The sequence below is a fragment of the Lissotriton vulgaris genome, chromosome 1_1, assembly GCF_964263255.1.
Source record: "Lissotriton vulgaris chromosome 1_1, aLisVul1.2, whole genome shotgun sequence".
Lineage (NCBI taxonomy): Eukaryota > Metazoa > Chordata > Amphibia > Caudata > Salamandridae > Lissotriton > Lissotriton vulgaris.
This window is the reverse complement of record NC_141685.1, coordinates 1,699,354,193-1,699,378,974: the sequence shown is the minus strand read 5'-3', so window position 1 is coordinate 1,699,378,974 and position 24,782 is coordinate 1,699,354,193. Positions and strand designations below refer to the sequence as shown.

Below are 24,782 nucleotides of genomic sequence, written 5' to 3'. Positions count from 1 at the left end.
TCATGATACTGTTCAAGAAATGTTCAAAAAAAAGTTTTTCAAATAATTTTCAAATGATGAGCAAATTTTCATTCATTGGATAAAGCTTGTCCAAAATATTCCCATTCAATGCGGTAGCGTCACATACACATGTCACATGTCCTAGCTAAACTCAGTCAAGTGACCATTGATCCACACACATCCATCGTGTTGTGTACGATTGACGTAAATGCTCTTTACACCTCTATTCCCCACAACTTAGGAATACAGGCAGCAGAAGCAGCTACTTCAGATACAACAACAAATTTTACAGCCAACTATCCGGAGTAGCCATGGGCAACTGTGCTGCTCCGGCATATGCCAACCTGTTTATGCAGGACTTTGAAAATGAACACATCCTCTCAGTACCACATTGGAAGAATTATTCACATTGGAAGAAATCATTCGTTTTCACCCACTTCCGGCTCCGTCCTGATACCACCTTCCTTTACTTTATTCACAGCTTATACCCCCTGACGAAGAGCCTTCGGGCTCGAAATGCATCGGGGTGAGGACATGTGTATGTGACGCTACTGCATTGAATGGGAATATTTAGGTCAAGCTTTATCCAATGAATGAAAATTTGCTCATCATTTGAAAATTATTTGAAAAACTTTTTTTGAACATTTCTTAAACAGTATCATGAATATTTACTTCAATGAGAAAAAGTGAATAAAACTTTTTTGAACAGTATTTTTTGGATTACATTTGCTCATTATAGCACACAGGAGTGCTCAGGTCAACCACCCTGTGCCTACAGGGTTTTTTCAAACATTCTCCAGTTTACGTCAGTGTCCACAGGAACAATTATATAAACTATCCAATGATCAAACTCTATGTTTGAAAAGAAAAAACAGGTGAGGTGAGTTGGAGACTGTCCTACTATGGAAATACCTTCGAAACGTAGCAGATAGGATGATAGAGACAGAAAGTAACATCTTGACCCTGGAGGATTTGGGCAAGTACATGTTGACAACAATGACCCATTGGTCAATATCTAAGCACCTTGAACATGTGTTGAAGAAGCAGAGGGAAGAACCTATCACAAAAAAGTTCACTTCATTGGCTTCCCAGAGGAAACCGATCACATGCCCAAAGTATTCCTTGTGTGCGAAGTGAAGAGGAAGCGATGATGTCCTGAGAGAGGTTGGTCCATGCCTTGGATGCAATGTAGGAGAGCGGGCGACCACCAGTTTTGCTTTTGCGAATGCACGGGAACGTGTGAGTGAGGCAAAACGTAGGTGTCTGGTGGGTTGATGAAAGTGTTTGCAGTGGTTCGGGTGTTCTGCTCCTGTGTTGTCTAGGGCTTTTTTATATGCGCATAAAAAAGTTTGCATTAGCTGCGCTTCTAAATGGGGAGCCAGTGAAGTTTCCCCAAGGTGCAGTGTGATGCAGGTGCGGCTTTGGAGGTAGAATCTGAGCCTTGCAGCGTGTTCTGGATTGTCTGGAGTCTGTGTAGGAGTGGTTCGGAGATTCTGGCGTAGAGAATGTTGCCTTAGTCCAGCCTGCTGGTGATGAGTGCTGGCGTGACGGTTCGTCTGGTGTTCTGAGGCAACCATTTGCAGATTCTTTTCACAGTATGCGTCGGATATGAGTTGACTTGAGCCGTCATATTGAGCTTGTCATCTAGGATGATACCTAGATTTCTTGCGTTGTCTGTGGGAATGGGTCCTAGCTCTGATAGCCACCAGGTGTAGTCCCATGGGGAGGTTTTGTTGTCTAAGACCAGTAGTTCAATCTTGTCAGAGTTGAGCTCTAGGCAGTTGGTTCGCATCCAGTCTGCTACTATGGTCATACAGTTGGTGAAGTTGGTTCTGGCGGTGTTTTTTTTGTCCGTGAGGGAGAGGATGAGTTGGGTGTCATCAGCATAGGAGAGGACAGTGATGTTTTATGATTGGATAAAGTTGGCAGGAGGTGTCATGTATACGCTTAAATGGGTGGGGCTGAAGGATGATCTCTGTGGGACTCTGCATACCAATTACTTGGTCTCTGATGTGAAGGGTGTTAGCTTGACCCCTTGGGTTCTTCCCGAGAGGAAGGAACAGATTCATCTGAAAGGGACCTTGTATGCAATCTCATGGAGCCTTCTGATGAGGGCGTTATGAGACACAGTGGCAAAGGCAGCAGAGAGGTTGAGCAAGATGAGGACTGCTGTTTCTCTTGGTCTTGGATGATTCAAATGTCATAGTTTGTCGCAATGCTATTGCGGCTCTTTCTGAATCCAGATTGAGTATTATCTAGAAGATGGTGAAGTTTGAGGTGGGTTGCGAGTTGCTCGTTGATGGCCTTCTCATCAAGGAAAGTGTCAGACGTGATAGAGGTGTTGATGGTGTGGGTCAGGCTGGTGCAGGTTGTAGATGTGGTGGGAGAACGGGTCCTTTGGGGTCCCTGCGTGGATGGGTCATAAATAAAAAAGCCTTAAAATCCGCAAAGGATAAGAAGTTGTGACCTTTTTAAATAGTGCCTCTTTAGTATACAGTAATCCTAGGACTGGTTCCCTGTTTTGTACCTTGCTTACTCTCCTGGTTTTCCCCTTTAAGAGTGGCAAAATGTCTTGCTTTTGTCACATTTAAACTTGGGCTCATAATGTTACAGCTGTCTCAGAGTCGGTGGGAATGTGTAGGACATTAACGGCGATAAGCACCTTAGAGTCCATTTCCTTAAACCAGGAAAAACAGCCAAGTACCTAACAGCTTGGAGGCGCTTACTGATGGTAAACGTTGATTGTAAAATCCTCAGCTGATAGCTCCCCCATATGCAAGCCCTAATACACCCTGACCAGAATGGGTTCATACAAAACTGCAGAACAGTACTGCACGTTTGGCAAAGGCTGGCCCTCCTACTGAGTCAGATGCGCCAGAGGAGGTAGTGGTCAAGTTGGTGGATATTGAAAAAGCATTCAAAAGCCTTTAGTTGGATTACCTCTACATGGTTATGACAATAATGGGGTTGGGGCGGGTATTTCTTCAATGTACTCTGCTGCTACAGCGGAAGAGTTCAGACAGGATGGGTGATTTCTGAGCAATTATTGGAGATGGTAATCAGACAGGGTTGCCCCTTATTTGCGATTGCAGTAGATCCCCTAGCATGCCGTGGTCTCTCGGGTCAAAACTTCGCCAAAACATTGAGGCATATCTGATCAAGGTGTTACACATAACATTCCGCTCTATGCATACGGTATACTGCTGTTCCTGGCAGACATACAGGAAGATCCCGGGGGAAGTGATACTGCTCCTCACTGTTTTTGGTAGTACATATGGGTTGTGCATTAACTGACGTGAAACCTGCTCATCTTCCATCTGGACTCATTCATTCCCACTGATATGACAAACATGCACAACCTGCGGCGGGAACAGACCTCAATACAATATCAAGGAGTTTGAATCTACAGATCTCACCCCTATATGCTGAGAGGGCGGGGAATGGCGATGAGAAGCCTTAGGGCAAATATGGCCTTTTGAAAAACGCTTCCCATCACAGTTGCAGGTCTAATAACCATAGTTAAGATGGTAGTCGTGCCCCGTTTGCTCTATTATTTCACGACCCTGCCAGTGAGGATCTCCAGTGGGAAATTTCGGGAACTAGATACGCCCCTTATGAACGCAACATGGGGAATAGGATGGCGCGAGTGGCTCGGACTAAATTAGCGTGCCCGACGACCGATAGGAGACTGGGGTTGGAGTTCAGATTTTGCAACCTACTATCTGGCGGCTCAATTGCAGTGGCTGCTTCAGTGGCTCCGGGAGACGTGGTTGAGACTCGCTGACCCTCCCCCATCTGGGACTCCACCCACAAACATCCTGTGGTACCTATTGCTAAACGCTAAGTGCCAGGCCCCTGGAAACGGAAACCACAGGGACTTCCGCGTGACTGTATACTGCTGTAGTTGAGCCCTTAAAAAAATTCAACACTATAGCACTTTATAAGCCAGAGCTCCCACTGCGAGCTTTCATTACCCCCTTTGAACACAGCAGCAGACTGCAGCAATGGGTGGACCTAGAAATGAAGACAGTTGAAGACCTATTCTGCAGGGGTGAGAACTGTTTCCGGTTGTGGAACTGAGAGGGGAATACGACATGCCAGTGGTACACTTCTTACTGCATGGTGCCCTTTTGTTACTTAGTTTATTAAAAGCTATAACGAACCGCAGTATCGACTTGACACCTATGGCTTGTATACAGGCAAAGTTTGATTTGGATAAGAATATCTGGACATACATAGCAGTACTGAAGTAACAGCACCAGCTGACTGCAGGAATCATTGTTCATGGAATTTGAACAGCTTCACAGGAAAAATTGGTGATCACCTTTATGCGACAACATAGTGAAATTTATGTCTCCTGAATGTCTACAGCTCAAGTGTACCCTTACAAAAACCCAGTAAAATTTTACAAAACAACGTTACCGCAGTCTCTAGTCAGACTATTAGATTTAGAAAGTATGTGCTTACAGACATTGTTCCTCACAAAGGAAACCAGGTTATGCTCAATCAAATTTCTAGTTCTTTAGGTGGGGTCTTAACGTTCTGAATCAAGTGTGCCCCTTCCACACTATCTTTGCATTTGTAGAGTAATCATGGGCATTGGATTACACTACAGTATAGCCAAACACTGTTTCACAGATGCTTCCTGTATGGACAGTGAGGATTTTGCATCCTACACTTCTGCAAGAAGCAAAGATTGCAAAGTAGACTGCCTTGATTTCAAAAGCTATAATTTCCAGAAAGCCTAATAAAACATGCTGTATTATTATAACACCACGAAAAGGGAAGGGGGTGAATCTGCTGAACACCCACCAAATATTTCACCAAAAAGTTTTACTCTCCTTTTCAAATCTCAGAGAGATCGCTCCTGAGGTTTTTGACCTAAAATTACTATCACATCCATTCTTGCTTAAATTGCCCTTTTCCCAAGTACAAATTGACATCTATATGAGGGCTAATGAACACCTACCAACTTTGCACCCATTATATATTTCCAAACTGGCGATAGTCATTGGTAAACTGAGCATTAGTTTAAGAAAAAATTTTACAAATTAGGATACATCTTTCTAAACTGGGGCCCAGAAAAGGACTTACTTCCACTGCTACATTACACTGTTCCTACTTTATGAACTTCACGCACGCTGCTGCTGATGATGATCTAAGTTTATAGAGTTTTAGATAGATTATATGGGTGGGGCAACGGAGAGAGGGCAGCCAATCACAGCAGTGGGCTCGTCTTCGCATACAAAGACAATTCAGTTTGTCATCCAACTAAGGTAATACTTTCCCTCCTCTTATGTCATAATTTTTTATTGGAGTTCAAAGATAGGCAATTTCATAGGTTACAAAACAATATAATAAATATAAATCAGAAGTCAAATTAAAATGTTTTTCGTCTTAGTCATGCAATTTTGTCAAGTTCCACTAAAGTTCAAAACACAGTGGTAGCAGCAGTTCCTCAATGACAACCCACAGCATTAATACTTAATGGAAATATTGCTACAAGCTTTCATACAGTCTGTCTAGAGTAAAGAACACTTTGCGTTCACTAAAGCCCTTCAATATCATGGTGACCCTCATCTTTCTTATAAGCTGCCATTTTAACTCATATCAGAACGGCAAATTATTACCTGACTGACCATAGCTCCAGCTAAAGTCCGAAGCAAAACAGTGCACTCCAAAAGTACCTTAGACTAGAATACATATTAGTCATTATAACACAACTGGACAAATGGGAACATTTAAAATTCACAATGAAGAATCTGGACAATAGAAGTCTACAATAAAGAAGGTAACTGTTCAAGGTGCCAGAGCACTCCAAACTGCCAGTGTGCTGTCCAAGAGGGGTGGTAGGAAGGAGAAAGGAGCCCCGGAGTTAATGAGAAAAGTACTGTAGAAGTTCCAAACATCTTCTCGGAACCCAAAGTGTCAAAGTCTATTTTATTATTACTTGTTTAATTAAAACCATTTCAAACAGTTAATAAATAAAATAACTTAAGCAGTAATACAAAACCATAGCACAATCTGCAAGATGAACTGTAATGACAGAATTTGACTACTGTAAATTTTTCCTGCACAGATGGCAAATATGGTCCATAGTTCTAAGCAGAATAAAAAGGCCCAAAGCAGGAGGTGATATATTTAAAATTTCCCCGACCGAAGTGCGGTTTCAGGAGCTGTTAAATAACGCCCGACCCATTACCTGGCTTGAAGGTCTGCAAAGATGTGCAAAGGATGCGAGAATGCTTGAGTTGGGGCTTTGCAGAGTCGGAGATGGTGAACCAATACGATATCCAAGTAAGGGGCATATTGTCCAAATAAAGAGCATGCTAAAACAGATCTTCCATGCTTCTGTAGCCTCTACGAAGGTGAATTTGTGCTCCAAATTATGAATTATCACGAAACGTTTTAGTAGAGGAAGTGTGCGAGATCTCAGAAGTATAACTGACTGAATGGCAGATAAAGTACTCATTGAACAAATTAAATGCAAGCTAATACAAATCTTCAGTGATTGTCAGTTAACTATGAGAGAAGCAGAAATGTGCTTGGCGTTGTGCGATGACTAAAGATGTAATATAATTACTGCGGGTGCAGGTGAAGTGCTTGTAAGCCACAAAAAAGTGCACACGAGGGCACAGTTTTCAACCCTTATCCTACCTTCCTCATGAATAGGTTTCCCACAGCGTGCGGAAAATTGCCTGATCGATGAAAAAGGATGTGCCAGTGAATTGCAAGGAATGTGCAAGGTCTAATGTAAGATATAACTATAAATTAGTGAATCCTATACTTCTAAAAAGCAGATCCGTAGTCCTTACGAGTTTAAATTGGTTGGGAGTTCCCCACCTCTTCCAAGTCCTCAATCGATTTATACAAAGCTTGGAGGTTCAAAAAACAATAAAATGTTCAAAGCAAATAAAATGGTGATTAGTCCGTAATCATTTATTTCAAAAGAACTCTCTTCAACTATTCTGCTCTTGTTTGATTTGTGCAGGATTACAATTACTTGCATTTTAGTGTGCTGGGCCGGCAAGGTTCAATAGTAGGTCCTGTGCTTGTATGGCATGTTCTCTGTGCCTTTGATACATAGACTGCAGCTGCTCAAGCCTGTATTCCGCTGCGATAGGGGTAAATGTAGATGTGTGATGGGAGTAGACCAAGACGGTATTTCAAAAGCGTTTCTCTTTGATGTGATTACTGTACCCAGAAGGTATTGTTGAGAAACAGCTGATCAGTAGTTGTTCAAAATTAACCATGCATGAGTCTTCTAGAAAATGTGGCCTTGTCTTCTAGTACGGAGAGCAATTTAATAGTTTTATTCACCACTTTTTTTTATGGCACAGATGATTTGGTAGGGGTTTCCAAGAGGTGGTTTACACCAGTTGCAGTTTGCAACTACTTGAGATATACACTAGCGGCACATGTCCTATTCTGTAGCTCTTTCCATAGGTGGAAATTGAAGGTGTTCGGGGCAGCCTTCCTGATCGTATTCCAGCATCTTTATGTAAACACCATGCCTTGCCAAGGTTGGTCTTTGGAGGCCAAATTCCAGCCTTATTTGTCCCGGGGAGGTGTAACTGGGGAGACTGAATATCATTCTACAAGACTTGATCATGATGTCGTCCAGGATCTTCGCATCCATCCCTCTCAGACCTTTGGTCACGTAAGCTATTGTGAGCAACAGCGTTGCTTGGACAAATCCAAGGAGTGGTGTCATCGAAGGGCCAGACAGTTTTTTATAAACATTTTTTTAAAATGATGGTCAATGCATTTCATTTCCTTCTCATGGCCTCTTTTTGAGGAACAAATGACTCATCTTTGTCAATAACTACTCCAAGGAATTTGTATTAGTTCTGAGCCGGTATAGCCCAGTGTAGAGATCCTGCTTATGTAAGCTTGTCTCTAGAGGAGTATGCTAGAAGGAAGAGAGTGAAGTCGCGGACACCACAAGCTCTGTAATTTCTTACTCTTGCTGGAGCCTTAAGATTTCCTGTACCAGCAATCTGAAAGTCTTTAGCCAGCCTTTAGGATGTATGTAGACTATGGTTGCGACCTGAATTTCAACTTGCTGGCAGCGGATAGTGATTCAATCTGCGTTTACAGCCGGAGAGCTTGTGTGTAGTATCCAGCATGAGCACATGCTTGTCGCAGAAATATCTATATCTATAGCTATATCTATATATATATCCATATATATCCATCCATCTCTCTATCCATATATATCTAGCTCTATATATACACACACACACACACACACACACACACACACACACACACACACACACACACACACCACCTACCCGCTCCCCCTCCTAGGATGGCCGTACTTTACTTGCCGGCATAGAGATTTGTGAACCCCCTGTATATGAAAAGGTTCTTCAAGCCATGTCTCCTGTAAAGAATGATGTGAAAGGTTTGCAGGTAGGCTAAAAATTATAAAATTAGAAGTTTGACTTGCAAGACCATTAATGCTCCATGAGCACAGTTGTAGGAATTCGTGCGATTACTAGGTCTTCGTGCGGTTTCCCTGATTCTGTCACAGCTTACATGAATAGCAGTTTATCGATCACGAGAGCCATCTCCAATCTAGATCTGGAGAACCATTTGAGTGCTTTTGAGGTGCCATCTGTTTCCTCGAGAAGGCTCTGGGTGGGGTTATTTCCCCAGAGCACCCCTTGGGACTGAATATGCAGTTTTAAGTAGGGGAGCTCTTTGCTGGCTAAATAAGAGGCTAATCAGGGAAGTAGGTGTCCTGGTTCATAGAACGGCCTTGGGGATATTTGGAATTTTAATTCTAACTCGGACCACAATATTTTCCTGCTTGTTTGGGTAGCGATTCTGATATCCTACGGGCGAGTGAGCATTTTGCATTTTGCAAAGGTTCCTTAAAGTTTTTTTGTTAAATCCTTCCTCGCTGGGGGAGTTTTACGTATTCATTTGGGTTGGACCCCAAAGTTCCAGATTAGAGTTAGAAAATTGTAGCTGTCCTCCAGGTGCTGGCCTGGTTTGTTTTATGTCCGTAAGTAGATCACACAGCATGGCGGGGAGGGTATAAGGATAACTTGTCAAGGACTGGAATGCAAGTGCAGTTTATAGTTGCTGCAAGTCAGACTGGACACACTTAATAAGGTGTGGAGATTGCCAAATTTGTTTTTTAATTGATGCCAGTAACAAAGAATGCAAGTGTGTTAAGTAGTGAAATATGTATGTCCATTTTCTTTGATTGACATTGCAAAGCATCCACTGATAACTACACGTTTATCAAGGATGGCCAGTCGCTATTCTTCTGTAAGTCCTGCTCTGTCCCTGTCCAGGAAGACATCAACAAATATAGCTGATCACTTATATACCTCCTGAGACTGCAGCACATGCAACTTAAGGGTGGCTCCATCACTGGAGACCACAATAAATGTTGGCATAGCCAACAGGTCTCCACTCTAAAAGACTAAGCTATTGGCTTTGTCAATGCTTTTCAAATTGGCATTTGCATATGAAGGCATGCATAATTAATCATGCGTAAGCATGTCTAGCAAAATTGCAACAGATTTTCTATTAAATAAAACCAATTCCAAGATTGCTGTCAATGTGTACGTGAGGGTCAAAACACACACAAGACGTGATGCATGCGCAACATCGTGACAGTGGCCATTTTGACTATATTTTTTTTTTAACAGTTCCAACTACTTTATTTTCCAGCAGAACATGTTATGTGGGGGTTGCGCCAGGAACAGCTGCTGCTTGGGAGTTCTGCACAGACACTCTGGTGTGGGTCTTGGCCAAGTGATCGGAGTATTTCTAGTATGGAGACTTGGTAAAGACTGTCTCCTTCCAGAGATCTGGGGTCAAGTAGCTGTAGGTCTTTGAGATAGCATCAAAGGTGGCCTTTGCAAAGTTGCCCAGCGTGGCTGTGCAGACCCTAGCTGAGGTGTAACAGTCATCGATACCAGCCATCATCAGCAGCTTCTTGGGGACCGGCGCAGACACAATGCCAGTACCGCGGGGTGCAGGAATCAGACACACAAGAACAGAACCACAGCGCCCAGTCACCTTACAAGGCACTGTATGGGGTTTGCCAATCTTATTACCCCAGTAACCTCGCCGCACAGGTACAATGGACAACTTGGCAAGAATGATAGCCCCACGAATAGCAGTAGCAACCTCCTTGGAGCACTTCATGCCCAGCCCAACATGGCCATTGTAGTCTCCGATGGCAACAAAAGCCTTGAACCTGGTACGCTGCCCGGCTCTGGTCTGCTTCTGGAGAGGCATGATCTTCAGAACCTCATCCTTCAGAGAAGAGGCCAGGAAGAAGTCTATGATCTCGGACTCCTTGATTGGAAGAGAAAAAAGATAGATCTCCTCCAGAGACTTGATCTTCATGTCCTTGACCAGCCGACCTAGTTTAGTCACCGGCACCCACTCTTTTTCATCTGCCTTCCAGCGGGCCCCGCGAGCTCGTCTGCGACCCCGTCCTCTTCCACGGCCGCGGCCCCTGCCGCCAAAGCCGCTTTGGAAGCCTCCCCCGTTTTCACCGGCGTTGTCCACATTTTTAATTTACTGTCATATCATGGAAGACAACCACGTCAAAACAGTAAACTGAATGGTTTAAACAAGTGAAAGTGTGCTAAGGGTGCATAAAAATGGAAGCAAGTGGCTCTGTAGCAATTTACAAGTGCCCAATCCCCAAAAACTTTAATAAATTACAATGGGAAGCTTCAGAGAAGAGGAAGAAGAGTGAGCATGGGGTGGGACAGATCAACAAGATGGGAGAGAGAGTAAGTAACATATGCACTCCCCATGGACTGAAAAATACAATATAAAAAACAAGAGTGCCATCCTAGTAGTAGAAGGATGCAACTCAATCTAAACACTGGGAAATCGAAATGCTCCAGGGTGGTACAAACACAGGAAAAAGGAAGAAAGCCATTGAACCAAGAGGAGACATTTAAGATAAATAAGGAGTAGTTTCTGTCCTGTAACTCTAGTTCTGTATTAGGGGTATCTCTGTTATAGTCATAATCTAGTGAATAGTCCCACCCATGTGCGTGGACCCTGGAGCAATCAAAAATAATCTCTTAAGTTGTCAAAAAATTGCAGAACTGTAAAGACACTTAAGAGAAAATTTAAAGACAGATAATGCAGCCTATATCCACAGGCTACACTGTCCAGTACTTCAACTAGAAATTCCACCAAAAAACCACACCAACAGCACAGCTTGCCCAGTTTCCTCCACAGAGAAACTTGCCTCTACCAGCAAAAGCCTCTGGAATGATAAAGAGGAAGGTATGGACAGACAAGCCCCATAGGCTGCCATTATGTAACTCTAACAGGATACTGTGCCTTTAAGAAAACGTTCCAGAACTCTCTAAGCATCACAGAATGCACAGCAGGTCCCTTTTACTTTCAGTTCTTTTTGAAGGCGTAACACGCCAGACCTGTAGCATTCCTTACATGTATATCTTTCTCCACCGGGGAGGAGGGCGGGCGCTTATGACTATAACAGAGATACCCCTACTACAGAACTGGAGTTACAGGACAGAAACTACTCCTTCTGTAGTAGGGGATCTCTGTGTATAGTCATAATCTAGTGAATAGAATGGCAAGCCCATCCCCACACCAAAGCGGCGGTGGAGAATCAAGACAAAACACCACAACTGTGCGAACAGATTTCGCAGCGAAGCCTGCCCAACCTGAGCGTCTGTCCTGGCATCAGCGTCCAGACAGTAATGCTTAGCAAAGGTATGGACCGACTTCCAAGTGGGCGCCTTGCAGATTTCTGCAATAGGAACATTACGTAACAAAGCAGTTGTGGCAGCTTTGCCCCTGGTGGAATGAGCCTTAGGTTTACCTCCTAAGGTCTTATTAGCTTTTTGGTAACACAATTGTATACAGGACACAATCCACCTAGAAATGGACTGTTTGGAGGTAGCAAGACTGGTCCTGACTGATCCATAATGGATAAACAATTGGTCTGACCTACGAATATCTTTGGTTTTATCCAGATAAAATTTCAACACCCTCCTAACATCCAGGGAATGTAAAGACCTTTCCGCTGGAGATTAAGGATTCTGAAAAAACGTAGGCAAAGTTATGGTCTGCTTGACATGAAAATCAGAAATAACCTTGGGGAAAAATTTAGGGGGAGTACGCATAACAACCTTAGCAGCATGAAATCCAGTATAAGGTTCTTGGCAACACAACGCCTGAATTTCACTCCCCCTGCGGGCCGATGTAATGGCCACGAGGAAGGCCGCCTTCCAGGGCAGGTGCTGCAACGAAGCCTTATGAATAGGTTCAATAGGCTCCTTCATCAATCTGGACAGCACCACATTCAATTCCCATGAGGGCGAAGGAAGCCGGACAGGAGGGAATACTTTCTTCAAGCCTTCCAAAAAATCTTTGATCATAGGGATCTGGAAAAAAGAAGTCTGTGAAGGGCATTTCCTGCAGGCAGTCAATGCAGCGGGATGAACCTTAATGGAATGAAAATTAAGGCCAGACTGCGCCAAATGTAGAAGATAAGGAAGGATGACATCCTCCGTAGGGTCATAGTTCTTGGACTTGCACCAGATGCTGAATCTCTTCCACTTGTAAGCATAAGAAGTCCTAGTGGAAGGTCGCTTAGACTCCTTCAGTATGTCCATACAATAATCGGGCAGATTACAATGGCCATATTGCACTATCTCAGGAGCCATGCCGCCAATCTCAAAGACGAGAGGTTCGGGTGCACCATCTGTCCCCCGAACTTCGTGCGAAGGTCCGGCCTGCACGGCAACCGTTTGTGAGGAAGGAGAGACCGGTGAAGCAGGTCCGTGAACCACCACTGTCTGGGCCATTCCGGGGCGATCAATATCATCCGCGCCCTGGCCCGGCACAGCTTGATGAGCACCGCTGGAATCAGGGGAATGGGTGGAAAAGTGTACAGAAAGCTGTTCGACCAGTCGATCCATAGGGCATTCCCCAATGTCCCCTGTTGGTAGTACCTGGAGGCGAAGTCTCGGCATTTGCTGTTTTCGGCGGTGGCGAACAGACCTACGTCTGGAGTCCCCCACCTTGCGAAGACTTTTCCTAGCACTTTGTCGTTTATGACCCATTCGTGGTTTTCCTGAATAAGTCTGCTCAGTGCGTCCGCCTGAACATTCTGCACACCTGGCAGATGGGTAGCCGTTATCGTCAGTCCTCTGGCCAGAAGCCAGTGCCAGATCGCCTGCGCCTCATGCGACAGAGTGCGTGATCTCGAACCCCCCTGCTTGTTGAGGTAATACAACGTGGTCGTATTGTCAGTCTATACAAGCAGAGAGTTGGTCTGAAAGGACGGATGAAAGGCCTTCAGTGCCAAGTGAACAGCTCCGAGTTCCAGGAAGTTGATGTGGTACGTGGACTCTGACGGAGACCACGCCCCTTGAATCTGTAAGTCTCAGGAGTGCGCTCCCCAGCCGTAGAGTGACGCATCAGTCACGATCGTCTGTGCGGGAATGTCCTTGTGGAAGGGAACCCCTCTGAGGAGATTCTCTGCTGAACACCACCACTTCAGAGACTGATGAGCATGCAGAGAGAGTTGTATCGTGTCGTCCCAAGAACCAGTCCTCTGATCCCACTGATCCTCGAAGCACTCCTGCAGTGGTCTCATGTGCAGTTGTGCGTGAGGAGTGAGGAAGATACAAGAGGCCATCGACCCCAGTAGAGAAGACACCGTCCTCACGGTTGTAGATGGAGCGCTCATAAGAGCCTGAGCCTTCCGAAGGAGTGATAACCGTCGCTCCTCCGAAGGAGACACGCTTGCTGACAGCGTATTGATGGAGGCTCCCAAGTACTGTATGCATTGGACCGGAGTCGGGACAGACTTGGACATGTTGATGTGCAACCCCAGCTTGTTCAAAAGAACGCACGTCTTCTGGAAGTGTGCTTGAGCTTCCGAGAAGGAGGATGCCTTGATCAACCAGTCGTCCAGGTACAGGTAGACGAACACCTTGTTCTTCCGCAGGTGTGCCGCTACCACTGCCATACACTTCGAGAACGTCCTGGGCGCAGACTTCAGCCCGAATGGCAGTACTGTGTATTGATAATGATTGGCGCCGACTTGGAATCGCAGGAACTTCCTGTGTTTCTGTGCAATGGGCACATGGAAGTACGCATCCTGTAGGTCTATAGCACAAAGCCAGTCTCCCTGCTGCAGCTGAGGGTAAATCTGCTGCAACGACAGCATGCGAAATCTCTCTCTGTGAATCCACTTGTTTGCTTGCTGGAAGTCCAGAATGGGCCTGACCTCGTTCTTGTCCTTCTGGCGGACAAGAAAGAACCTTGAGTACAGACCTCTTCCCCTTTGAGGCCGAGGTACGTCTTCTTTCGCCCTTTTCCTTAATAGGATGTCGGCCTCTGCCTGGAGCTCTCGCAGCTGAAACTGCGAGCTCACCGGCGGAATAGCTGGAGGCGGGCTGGTGAAATGAAGACTGTATCCATTGCAAACAATATTGAGCACCCACTTGTCCTGAGTAATTTTTATCCACTCTGCCAGAAATAATTGAACGCTTCCCCCCAACGGAGTTGGTAACGGATGTGGGGGAAGTAGACGCTCAGGGCATAGACCCGGCCGGGCCTTTGGTCGCTGTTGCGGACTGTTGGTTTCCTCTGCCCCTCTGGCGTTTCTGGAAGGGCTTCCAGAATTGCTGCTGTTGTTGTTGCTGCTGTCCGGAAGTTTGCCCCCGCCCTCTGCCTGAGTTTCCGAACCGGAACGGGCGGTAGTTCTTCTTCTCAGGCTTCTCTAACCCGACAGCCGTCAGGGTTTCGGCTTCTGCTTTCATACGGGCCATTTCATCGTCCGCATGTTTGCCGAACAGGGTTTCCCCGAGAAGGGCAGGTTGGCCACCCGCTGTTGCGCCTCCGGTTTGAGTGAGGTGAGACGAAGCCAAGCGTGGTGCCGTTGATTGATGCCGTGGCAGTATCCATGCGCCGGCAAAAGAGATACATCAGCAGCCGCACTGATGATCTGGTTAGACACCAACATTCCCTCGTTTAATATTTCCAGAAAGTCCTCTTTCTTGTCACGAGGGAGGAGTTCAGCGTACTGCTGGAGGGACTCCCATAGGGCACGATCATATCACCCCAGCAGAGCCCCGGCACTTGCCGCCTTCATGGTGGTAGATGCCGTCCCACAGACCTTTCTGCCCGCCGAATCCAGCCACCGGCTGTCCTTATCAGGCGGCACTGTCGAAGAAGGAGTGTTGGCATGCTGCTTCTTAGCCGCTGTCACGATAATGGAGTCTGGTGTTGGGTCCATTCGAAGGATAGCCGGGTCAGATTCTGGAGCCCGATATTTCTTGAGGAGCCTGGAGGGGGCTGCCTTCGTCACCGCCGGAGTGAGGAACAACTCTTTGGCGGGCTCCTCCAATCAGGGTACCAACGGCAGCAGCGGTCGAGACAAATGTTTTTTGTGAAGTGTCTCGAAGATCGCGGACGTCGTAGGTGTTGGCACCGTCACCGTGATCCCTAGCTTAGTTGCACCCCTCAACAGCACTTCCTGGAAGGAGACGATATCGTCCACGGGCTACACCCTCGTCCCTGAAGACTTCGACAGAGTCGGTGAATAATCCCTGGTGGATGACGATCGGCCACGGCTCCGCGATCTATCTCTCCGGCAGGAGCGGGAGCGCAACCTTCTCGGCCTCGGTCGATCCGCAGGCGCAGGCGATGTCGGCCTGGCCTGGGCCCTCGGCCGAGGTGTCCCCTTAGGAGGAGTTGAAAAGCGTGGCAACGAGGCCGTCCTGGGTGGCGGCACAGGTGGAGCGGAGGGAAGAGGCGGTGGGAGCTGAGGTGGTGGTGACTGGCGAGGAGCTGGCCCACGAGGCGGCGGTGGTGGAGGAGGCGAGGTGGGGTTCCGCGGAGGCGGACCCTTCGGCAAAGGAGGAGGAGTGGAGTGGATGTCCTAGGTTTAGTAGGCGTATACACCACTGAGTACACCGAGCCCGGTGACTGTCTTCTTCCTTGGCAACAATGGCGAACCAATGGGCGACCTCCTAGCGTCAGGACTCCTCCTGCGCTTCCTCTGCGTCAAAGAACGCCTTCTCGACGTCGAGGAACGTCTTCTCGATGTCGACCGATAGCGCCTCCTCGACGTCGACTGGTGACACCTCCTCGACGTCGACTGGTGACACCTCCTCGACGGCGAGGATCCCATCGACGGCGATCTTCTTTTCGCCGATGGCGATGTCGCCTCGACGGCGAGCGCAGACGCCGGGCCTTTCCAGGACATCGATGGCATCGACGATGTGGACGACGATGCTGTTGACTGTGCAGTTCCTTCGACGTCGAACGTCGACGCTGCTTCTCCCCAGAGCCCCAGGGAGATTAGGAACAGACCGTTGTCATCCCCCTCGACGCCGCAGTCGACGCTGGTGTAGAATGGGGACGCTTGCTGGCCTTCCAGCCCCTGGGGAGCCCCCCAGAGGACTCAGCATGGGCAGATGAAGCATGCCCTGACCCACCTTGTGCCTTCTGACGCCTTTCCTTGAGGCCTTGGAGCCTGCTCTTCATCCTCTCTCTCAGGGTCCTGGCAGAGAGGGTCTTGCAGATTTCACACTCCTCTGGGAGGTGAGAAGAGGGGAGGCAGACGATGCACACTCCATGTGGGTCGGATTTGGCCTTTTTTCTATCACACTCTGGGCAATTGTCAAATAAGAAAACAAACAAGAGTTACCTGGTCAGATTGTTTACCTACGTGTTGTGTTATGCCAGAAAAGACCACTAAACCAACATGTCCTCACGGTGATAATACTGGGTTAGAAAAATTCTCATCAGCCCACCATTATTGGCGGAGTTTCGTCATGTGGGATGTAAACCATGAACCATAGTTTCTCCCAATGCACCTGGTAATGATGCGGAGATAGGTTCTGGAAGGTGTTTGTTCTGAACCACAGTATTTCAGAGGTAGGACCGATGGAGTGCAGTGCTCGTGCAAAAAGAAACAAAAGTGAGTAAAATTGGTCCTACCTCTGAAATACTGTGGTTCAGAACAAACACCTTCCAGAACCTATCTCCGCATCATCATCAGCATCAGGATTCAAGCAAACCGGGCCGAAGACGGCTGTAATGCCAGAAACCGGTCCCCGGGAGCTTGTTTCCTTCCCAGTGTAAGAATTGGCTTTTGTAGTTTGGTTTGCCCTGTTCCCATCATGCACTGGGACAGGAACAGACTAATTTGCATACAGGCAGGTTCTGAAACTGGGATGGTGCAGTGAGCTAAAAAACGGTGTTGGATCTAGCCCTGATCTCTTGACTGGGTGAGAGCTTTCTGCTTAATTCAGAGACTCTGTCCCTCACCACCCCTTGTTGTAAATATTTATGTCCACCCTAAGCGTGGAAGGGTATTCTCAGATGTGAGACCCTTGCTCATTGCACCATCAGGATTCAAGCAAACCGGGCCGAAAACGGCTGTAATGCCAGAAACCGGTCCCCGGGAGCTTGTTTCCTTCCCAGTGTAAGAATTGGCTTTTGTAGTTTGGTTTGCCCTGTTCCCATCATGCACTGGGAGAGGAACAGACTAATTTGCATACAGCCAGGTTCTGAAACTGGGATGGTGCAGTGAGCTAAAAAACGGTGTTGGATCTAGCCCTGATCTCTTGACTGGGTGAGAGCTTTCTGCTTAATTCAGAGACTCTGTCCCTCACCACCCCTTGTTGTAAATATTTATGTCCACCCTAAGCGTGGAAGGGTATTCTCAGATGTGAGACCCTTGCTCATTGCACCATCAGGATTCAAGCAAACCGGGCCGAAGACGGCTGTAATGCCAGAAACCGGTCCCCGGGAGCTTGTTTCCTTCCCAGTGTAAGAATTGGCTTTTGTAGTTTGGTTTGCCCTGTTCCCATCATGCACTGGGACAGGAACAGACTAATTTGCATACAGCCAGGTTCTGAAACTGGGATGGTGCAGTGAGCTAAAAAAAGGTGTTGGATCTAGCCCTGATCTCTTGACTGGGTGAGAGCTTTCTGCTTAATTCAGAGACTCTGTCCCTCACCACCCCTTGTTGTAAATATTTGACAAACAGGCAGCAGGCGATGCACCGGAGCTTACAGAAGGGAGACCAACGACAGCAGAGGTAAGTAGAGATGTAGGGGCACAGTCTATTTAGCTCATCAAGGCCCAGGGGCTTCGGTGCAGGGGCACCTTTAGACATCGGAGTCTTCTTACCAGAGCCTGCCACGTTCAGGGGGAGCTTCTGGAATCAGACTGCAGGTAACCTCGTGGAGTCTGGAAGGGGTCAGCCAACACTGGACTTTAAGTCAAACTACTTATATCTCCAGAGGAACACTGACGGCAGATGTAGTTCCCCACATCCCCCTCTGGCTCTCCTGTAGAGCCTTCTACCCCCCCCCCCGGTGGAAATATTCCCCGTCCTGGCAATCCTTCCGGATCAAGAACCCAACCCTCCCTGAAGAGTTACCCAAGAGGCAACCTTCAACTACAAATTCATTCCACCACCCACTTAATAAACCAGCCTCACGAGTAATACATCCCTCTTCTCCTGCCTTCTTCCCAAATACCCAGCCCCGAGACTCACCATCTTCTGCTAACTTACAGAAACCAAACACCACCCTACCCCTAACATGGGAGCTCCCAGTTATTTAATGGAATGTAGCGGGCCTTCGATCTAAGGTCCACCTCCAGTCATGGATCGATGTGATTAACACGCATAAATTAGTTTGCCTCCAGGAAACCTGGGCTATTGACCCTATCCATATCCAGGGTTATAAAACATTCCATGTCCCCGCCAGTCCGTCCATGCATGGAAGACCAAAGGGAGGCTTAGCAATTTATTTTTCTAATATAATTTCGCCCACGATCATAGAGGTATCTCTTACGTCCCCAACCGTTCAAATCCTAAAGTTAGCCTTTGATAAAAGTTCCATCTACTACATTATTAATATGTATAATAATACCTCCCCCGCTGATTGTGCAAAGACACTGACAGAAATCACCCTATTCACTCATGAACAGAAGGCAAAATACCCACAGCTACAATGTTACGTTGTGTGGGGTGGAGATTTTAATGTTTATTTGTGTAGTAACTATAAAAAAGGTATCTGTGGGCTCCAAGATGAACATGACTCCCCTATGACACATTTTATCCACTCTAGCATTGGTATCACCTTGAACGAATGTCTTTTTTCTTTAGAACTTGAATTTGCTAACGAAACAGTGTATCCTCCTGTTGAGTTCAAGCCGACCTACCACCATCGATTACATCCTGTGTTCACAAACTCTAAAGAACCGCTTGAAACATTTCATGACTGGTACAGACATTTCAAGTGATCACTATTCTAACAGTATTACCCTTATATTCAATTCAGCTTCTCTAGCCCACAGCAAAACTAGTTTGCTAACCCAGCAATCTCTGGCTATGGACAAAACAAATGGCTTCACAGTAAAATGGTCCAAGATAAACCCCCACGATGTTACTAAAAAGATTATTTAAAAAACTCTTCCTCTAATAAACATCTGTTTAGCGGAGACCTCATCTCCTCACATGATCCTTTCTAGTTTTGCTAATATACTAAAAGCTATTCAGCAGGAGCTCACTCGCCAACACAAGGCCCATGACAAGGACTCCCGGGGGTGGTTCGATGCCCATTGCCGCAAAGCCCTCTCCGCGCTAAAAAGCGCACTTCATAGGCAAGACAGGGACGTGGCTTTAATAGCCACATTAAGAAGGAAGTACAAATTGGCCCAACAAACCCGAAAACGGGAAATAAAAAATAATCTTTGGGCCCAACTGCACGAGAGTGCAAGGAGTAAGGATAGCTCCCTATTTTGGCGAACAGTCAAGTCACCCTTCTTAGTAGATCTTTCAGCTGCCCGTCACCTAGATGTGGCGGTTCCTGCTGAAAAATGGGTGGCGCATTACTCACAGATTTTCGGTAACCCCTCCGCCGTAGCCTTAATTTCCCGAACTGTAGAGAAAGTTCTTACCGCGGATAATATTTATCCGATTGACCTCCAATTCGATCTTGTGGAGGTCACAGCTGCACTGACTTCCTCGAAGACCGGGAAAGCTCCTGGCCCCGACGGAGTTCCCCTCGATATTTTTGTGAGTAATTTAGACTTATGGTCCCCAATTGTCACGCAAGTTATGTCCGCAGTTTCCCAGGCCGGCCTCATTGAATCTTGGTCTTCATCAGTGCTTTTACCCATTTTCAAAAAGGGTGAACGCGACAACCCAGCCTGCTACAGACCCATTTCCCTCTTGGACTCACTGGGAAAGGTCGCCGGGAGATTAATTCTGGAGCGTCTCCAGGATTGGGCCAAAGAGAAGAAGATCTTAACCGACCTCCAGTTTGGGTTCCAAGAGGGACTGGGCACTGTAGAACAGGCCCTTAACCTGACACTGTTAATCGGCAAATACGCTAGGGCTAAAGGCGGAAACCTCTACTTAGTGTATGTCGACCTAAGCTCAGCATTCGACTGCGTAATACACTCCAAGTTATGGGAGATTCTGAGCAACCTGGGGGTAGATCCTCCACTTCTTAAATTCCTTCGAGAACTCTACACTGATGCCAAAGCATGTGTGAGGTATGGCATTAATGGGGAACTATCGGATTCGTTCAGCATAGCAAAAGGCGTCAGACAGGGGTGCGTCCTCACACCGTTTTTATTCAACATCTATACAAACGGGCTGGAGCAAGCGATGCTGGAAGGCAACCAGGATCTCCCCTGCATAAACGCCCGGCCCATTCCAGCTCTATTATACGCTGACGACTCCGTCATATTGGCGAGAACCCTAAATCAGCTCCAACTCCAACTGGACAAGTACTGCCAATTCATGCTATCCCTTTGTTCAAAAGTAAATAAGACCAAGACTTTTGTGATGCACATAGGCAAGAAAGTTCAGAAACGGAAACCTCTTTTTATAGAAAATGTCAGACTGGAAAATGCTAGGAAATACCCTTACTTAGGCATCCTTATTGACGATCAAAAATCCTGGAAACCTGCCATTACTAGTAAAAAAATGCAATTCCAGCGTACAACCGCGGCGCTGACTTCTTTCTCCAGGAAGTTGGGCAAGCCCGCTCCCGATGAGTTGCTCAAAATCTATCAAGCCAAATGTCTCAGTGTGGCAACTTACGGAGCGGGCGTATGGGGCTATGATCCTGCCGGAGAGCTCCAAATAACTGAAAATGACTTTTTGAAATATGTACTAGCTCTCCCTCGAAGTGCTCCAAATTACGGCAGTCATATCGAGCTCGGTTTGGATTACCTAACTGACACCATTAGATACCAACCGATCCTCCTCTGGCACCGAATATGGACCAAAGAGCAATGCCATCTCACTCGGTCATTAATAACCGATTGCCTATCCCTGACTCACTGGAAAAAGATCCCATGGCTACTTTATGTGTTTAATTTTCTGAATGATTTGAACTGTTTAACATTTTTTATTGACCCTCCCTCACTTGTGGACATATCCAGAAAGACTCTGAAGAATTTATGTGTTAACCACTTAAGAGATCTTCGCATGTGTTCAGAAATTGATAAACATACAAACAGTTTTAATGACGATTCAAACCACACCTGGCATACAACCGTATCTGTCTTTTTATTTGTCAAACGACGATAGATATGTCTTAACTAGATTTCGCTTTGATTCTTTTTATCGTCTTGTCTTGTTCCCCGGGGTTTCAGGCTGGTCACGTGAATTAATTAGATGCCCCTCTGATGGTAAAACACCTCAGTCTACCTTGCATGTAATTCTATTCTGCAGCTTCTATGAGACCTCGCGTAAACGCTGGCTAGTTCCACTTCTTCGCCAAATGGGATTGAGAAGATGCAGACCTTCTCTCTTGGCACTACAGGTTTTAGACACACAATTTGCTGCTAAGTGTATAGCCTGTTTTTTAAAAGCATGTCTGAAAACCCGTTTACAACTTGCCGTTCCTGCTTTGTAACTTTTATATATGCAATTTACATTCAATTGACAACTTGTGTCACATTGCATAGGCGACACTCTTTTTAAAGTCTAAACTTATTGTTTTGTTCATGTTAAAGTTAACATTGCTCACGTGATAACTTTTTTATAATTTTGATGCAACTGTTTTTTACTATGCACTTTTCATGATTGTATAAATCAATCGAAATAAAGTTTCTTTGACTTGACTTGAAGTCAGGATCGCTAGTGAAACTGTTCCAGGTCGGTGGTCCACCAGGACATGGGCCAGAGGAGTCAGGTGCAGAGTGGGCAGGACTTGTGGATGCTGAGGGCACCGGAGTCCTTGGTGTTCATTTGTTGGGTACAAAACCGCTGTCCTGTGTAGTTCTGGTCTTTTTCAACGTTCAGGCAGTCTTCCTTGGGTTTCTGGAAGTCGGAGGATGCAGGACAGGCATCCTGCGACTTCCAGAAACCCAAGGAAGACTAGAGACAGGTCTTTAGGGCTGGGGAAAAGTCAGTCATCGACTTCAGGCTTCGCTGCACTGAGTCTTCTTTGTCCTTCTTAGGTCGCAGATGACAAATTTCAAGGTCTGAGGGAGACTCCAAAACACTAAATGTAGGGAGGGTTTTAAGGGAGTAACTGGTAAGGCCAATGGGCACCTCACCTGGGTTTACTACACCCTGTATTATGCCGCCCTCCGGATTGGACGAGCCCCCTCATCTTCAAGATGAAGGTGACTGAAAAGTGTGCTTAATTTCTCCTACTCCACCTGGAGGAGAGGAGTTGGCAAAGGTGGGCACACCTTCTAGTCTTACTAAGGTTTCCCACCCATAGTTGGGATGCAAACTGGGGGCTGCCATCTGCTGCTAGCAGCAGACGCTGGGGGTCGCATTACAAAGGCGGCAGGCCTTTGAAGCTTCCCCTTCGAGCACTGTGATCATCCTGAGGGAGGAGGTATGACACCTCTGCCAAGGATGCGCATTGTTTCTGGTACCATAGAGTAGAGGCTCTCCACCCAGGGGTCCAAAAAACATGTGTGTGTGGCAGGCTGCCTAAAGCCTGCCAGTGACCACACCTGGGTAGGTAGGGTTTCAGGGGGCACCTCTGAGGTGCCCTCCGAGTACATGGTTTAATGAATCTCACACTGGCATCAGTGTAAATTTTTATTATAAGGCGTTGTACCAAACACTCCTGGTTTCAGTGAAGCCATCATGGTGCTGGGGAACTAGAGTTGCCGAGTTTCCAGCCCATGTCCTCCTTATGGCATCCCTGGAACTTACAATATTTAAGAATTTATTTATTTATTTATTTTGAAAGTTTTATATAGCGCGAACAAGATCTTCGCAGATATCAGAGCGCTTTACAGAGTAGGGGAGCATATATAAACAGATACATCAATAGTGTTAAAAGTACAGTGAAGTGATATCATAAACAATCAAGTAAGTCAGTTTCAAAGTCAAACAAAAATGCAAAGGGTTCGAACAAGTAGTACAGATCAGTATCGAGTCTTTGACGCTAATCCCCAGTAGTAGTTCAAGTGCATTTAGCCATGAGGATCGCTTTTACTTCTTTCTTAAAAAGTATGGTAGAGGGGATGAGCCTGGTTTCAGGGGGGAGCGGGTTCCAAATCCTGGGAGCCATTCCTGAGAAAGAGCGTTTATAGGTTTTTTCCTTGCGGAATCTTTTAGGCTTTAGCAAAAGATTGTTTGTGCCTCTAGTGTTTCTGGAGCCTCCAGAAATCGTCAGCTTCTGAGCGAGGTATCTAGGTGAGCTCAGGTGGACAGCCTGGTGCGTCAAGCAAGCGATTTTCAGGTGTATTCTGGCTTCAAAAGGCAGCCAGTTCAGGGATTTGAAGTCAGGGGAAATGTGTGAGTGTTTTTTTGATCCAGTGATAAGTCTCGCTGCAGCGATTAAAGAGGCTCTTATGGGTGCCGTAGTAGCTAGGGGAGACCGCAGAGGGCGGTGCTGCCGTATTCTATTCGAGGTATGACTAGTGATTGTACCGCAGTTTGGAAGTCTTTGGCTGGAAGGAAGGGTTTAAGTTTCCTAAGGGTGTTGATTTGGTAGTTCGCTCCCTTAGTTGCTTTGTTGATGTGTTCTTGCATGCTGAGATTGGTGTCAAGTGTTATGCCCAAAGATTTTGCTGAGTCCACGATGGTGGGTTGAACATTGAGTGCCGTTAGGTGTTTAAGCCACATTTGTGCGGTAGTGATCTTCGCGGGAGGTGAGATCAGAAGGAACTCTGTTTTAAGGGCATTGAGTTTGAGATGATTAGCGGCCAGCCAGGATTGGGTGCTTCTGATCGTTGAATTCAAGAGCGTGAGGTCTTTGGGTGATTGTAGTTTGAGATAAAGTTGGGTGTCATCGGCATACATGTGGAAGTGTACATTGGATTCTTGTAGCAAGGTGGTGAGAGGTTCCATAACTAGGTTGAACAAAGTTGGGGATAGGGAGGATCCTTGTGGTACGCCTAGCGATACAGGTCTTGGCGCGGACATCAAGTTGTTGCTCTTGAATTTCTGCGACCTGTTATGCAGAAAGGACGTGAACCATTTGAGCACAGTTCCAGATAGGCCCATTCTTGTGTTTAATAGTTCGAGTAAATTCTCATGTTTGATGGTGTCAAATGCGGAGGAGAGATCAAGGAGGATGAGGAGGCAGGTATCGTTATGATCTAGGATTTGAAGGGCGTCGTCAATTATGTGAGTCATAGCAGTTTCAGTACTGTGATTTGCTCGGAAGCCTGATTGATGAGAGTTGAGGAGATCAAACTGAGTAATGTGTTTAGTCAATTGTATTTGTGCGCATTTTTCCAGCAGTTTGGCAAGAGTCGGAATATTGGTAATGGGACGGTAGTTGTTTAGGTCA

At 46.4% G+C, this 24,782-nt stretch overlaps 1 protein-coding gene and 1 pseudogene across 2 annotated transcripts in view; both read right to left on the bottom strand.

The window, feature by feature from the left end:
- Positions 1-24,782, bottom strand: part of RBM17 (RNA binding motif protein 17) — a 286,908-nt gene that overhangs the window by 157,937 nt on the left and 104,189 nt on the right. The window lies entirely within an intron of this gene.
- Positions 9,682-10,548, bottom strand: LOC147751083 (small ribosomal subunit protein uS5 pseudogene; annotated as a pseudogene).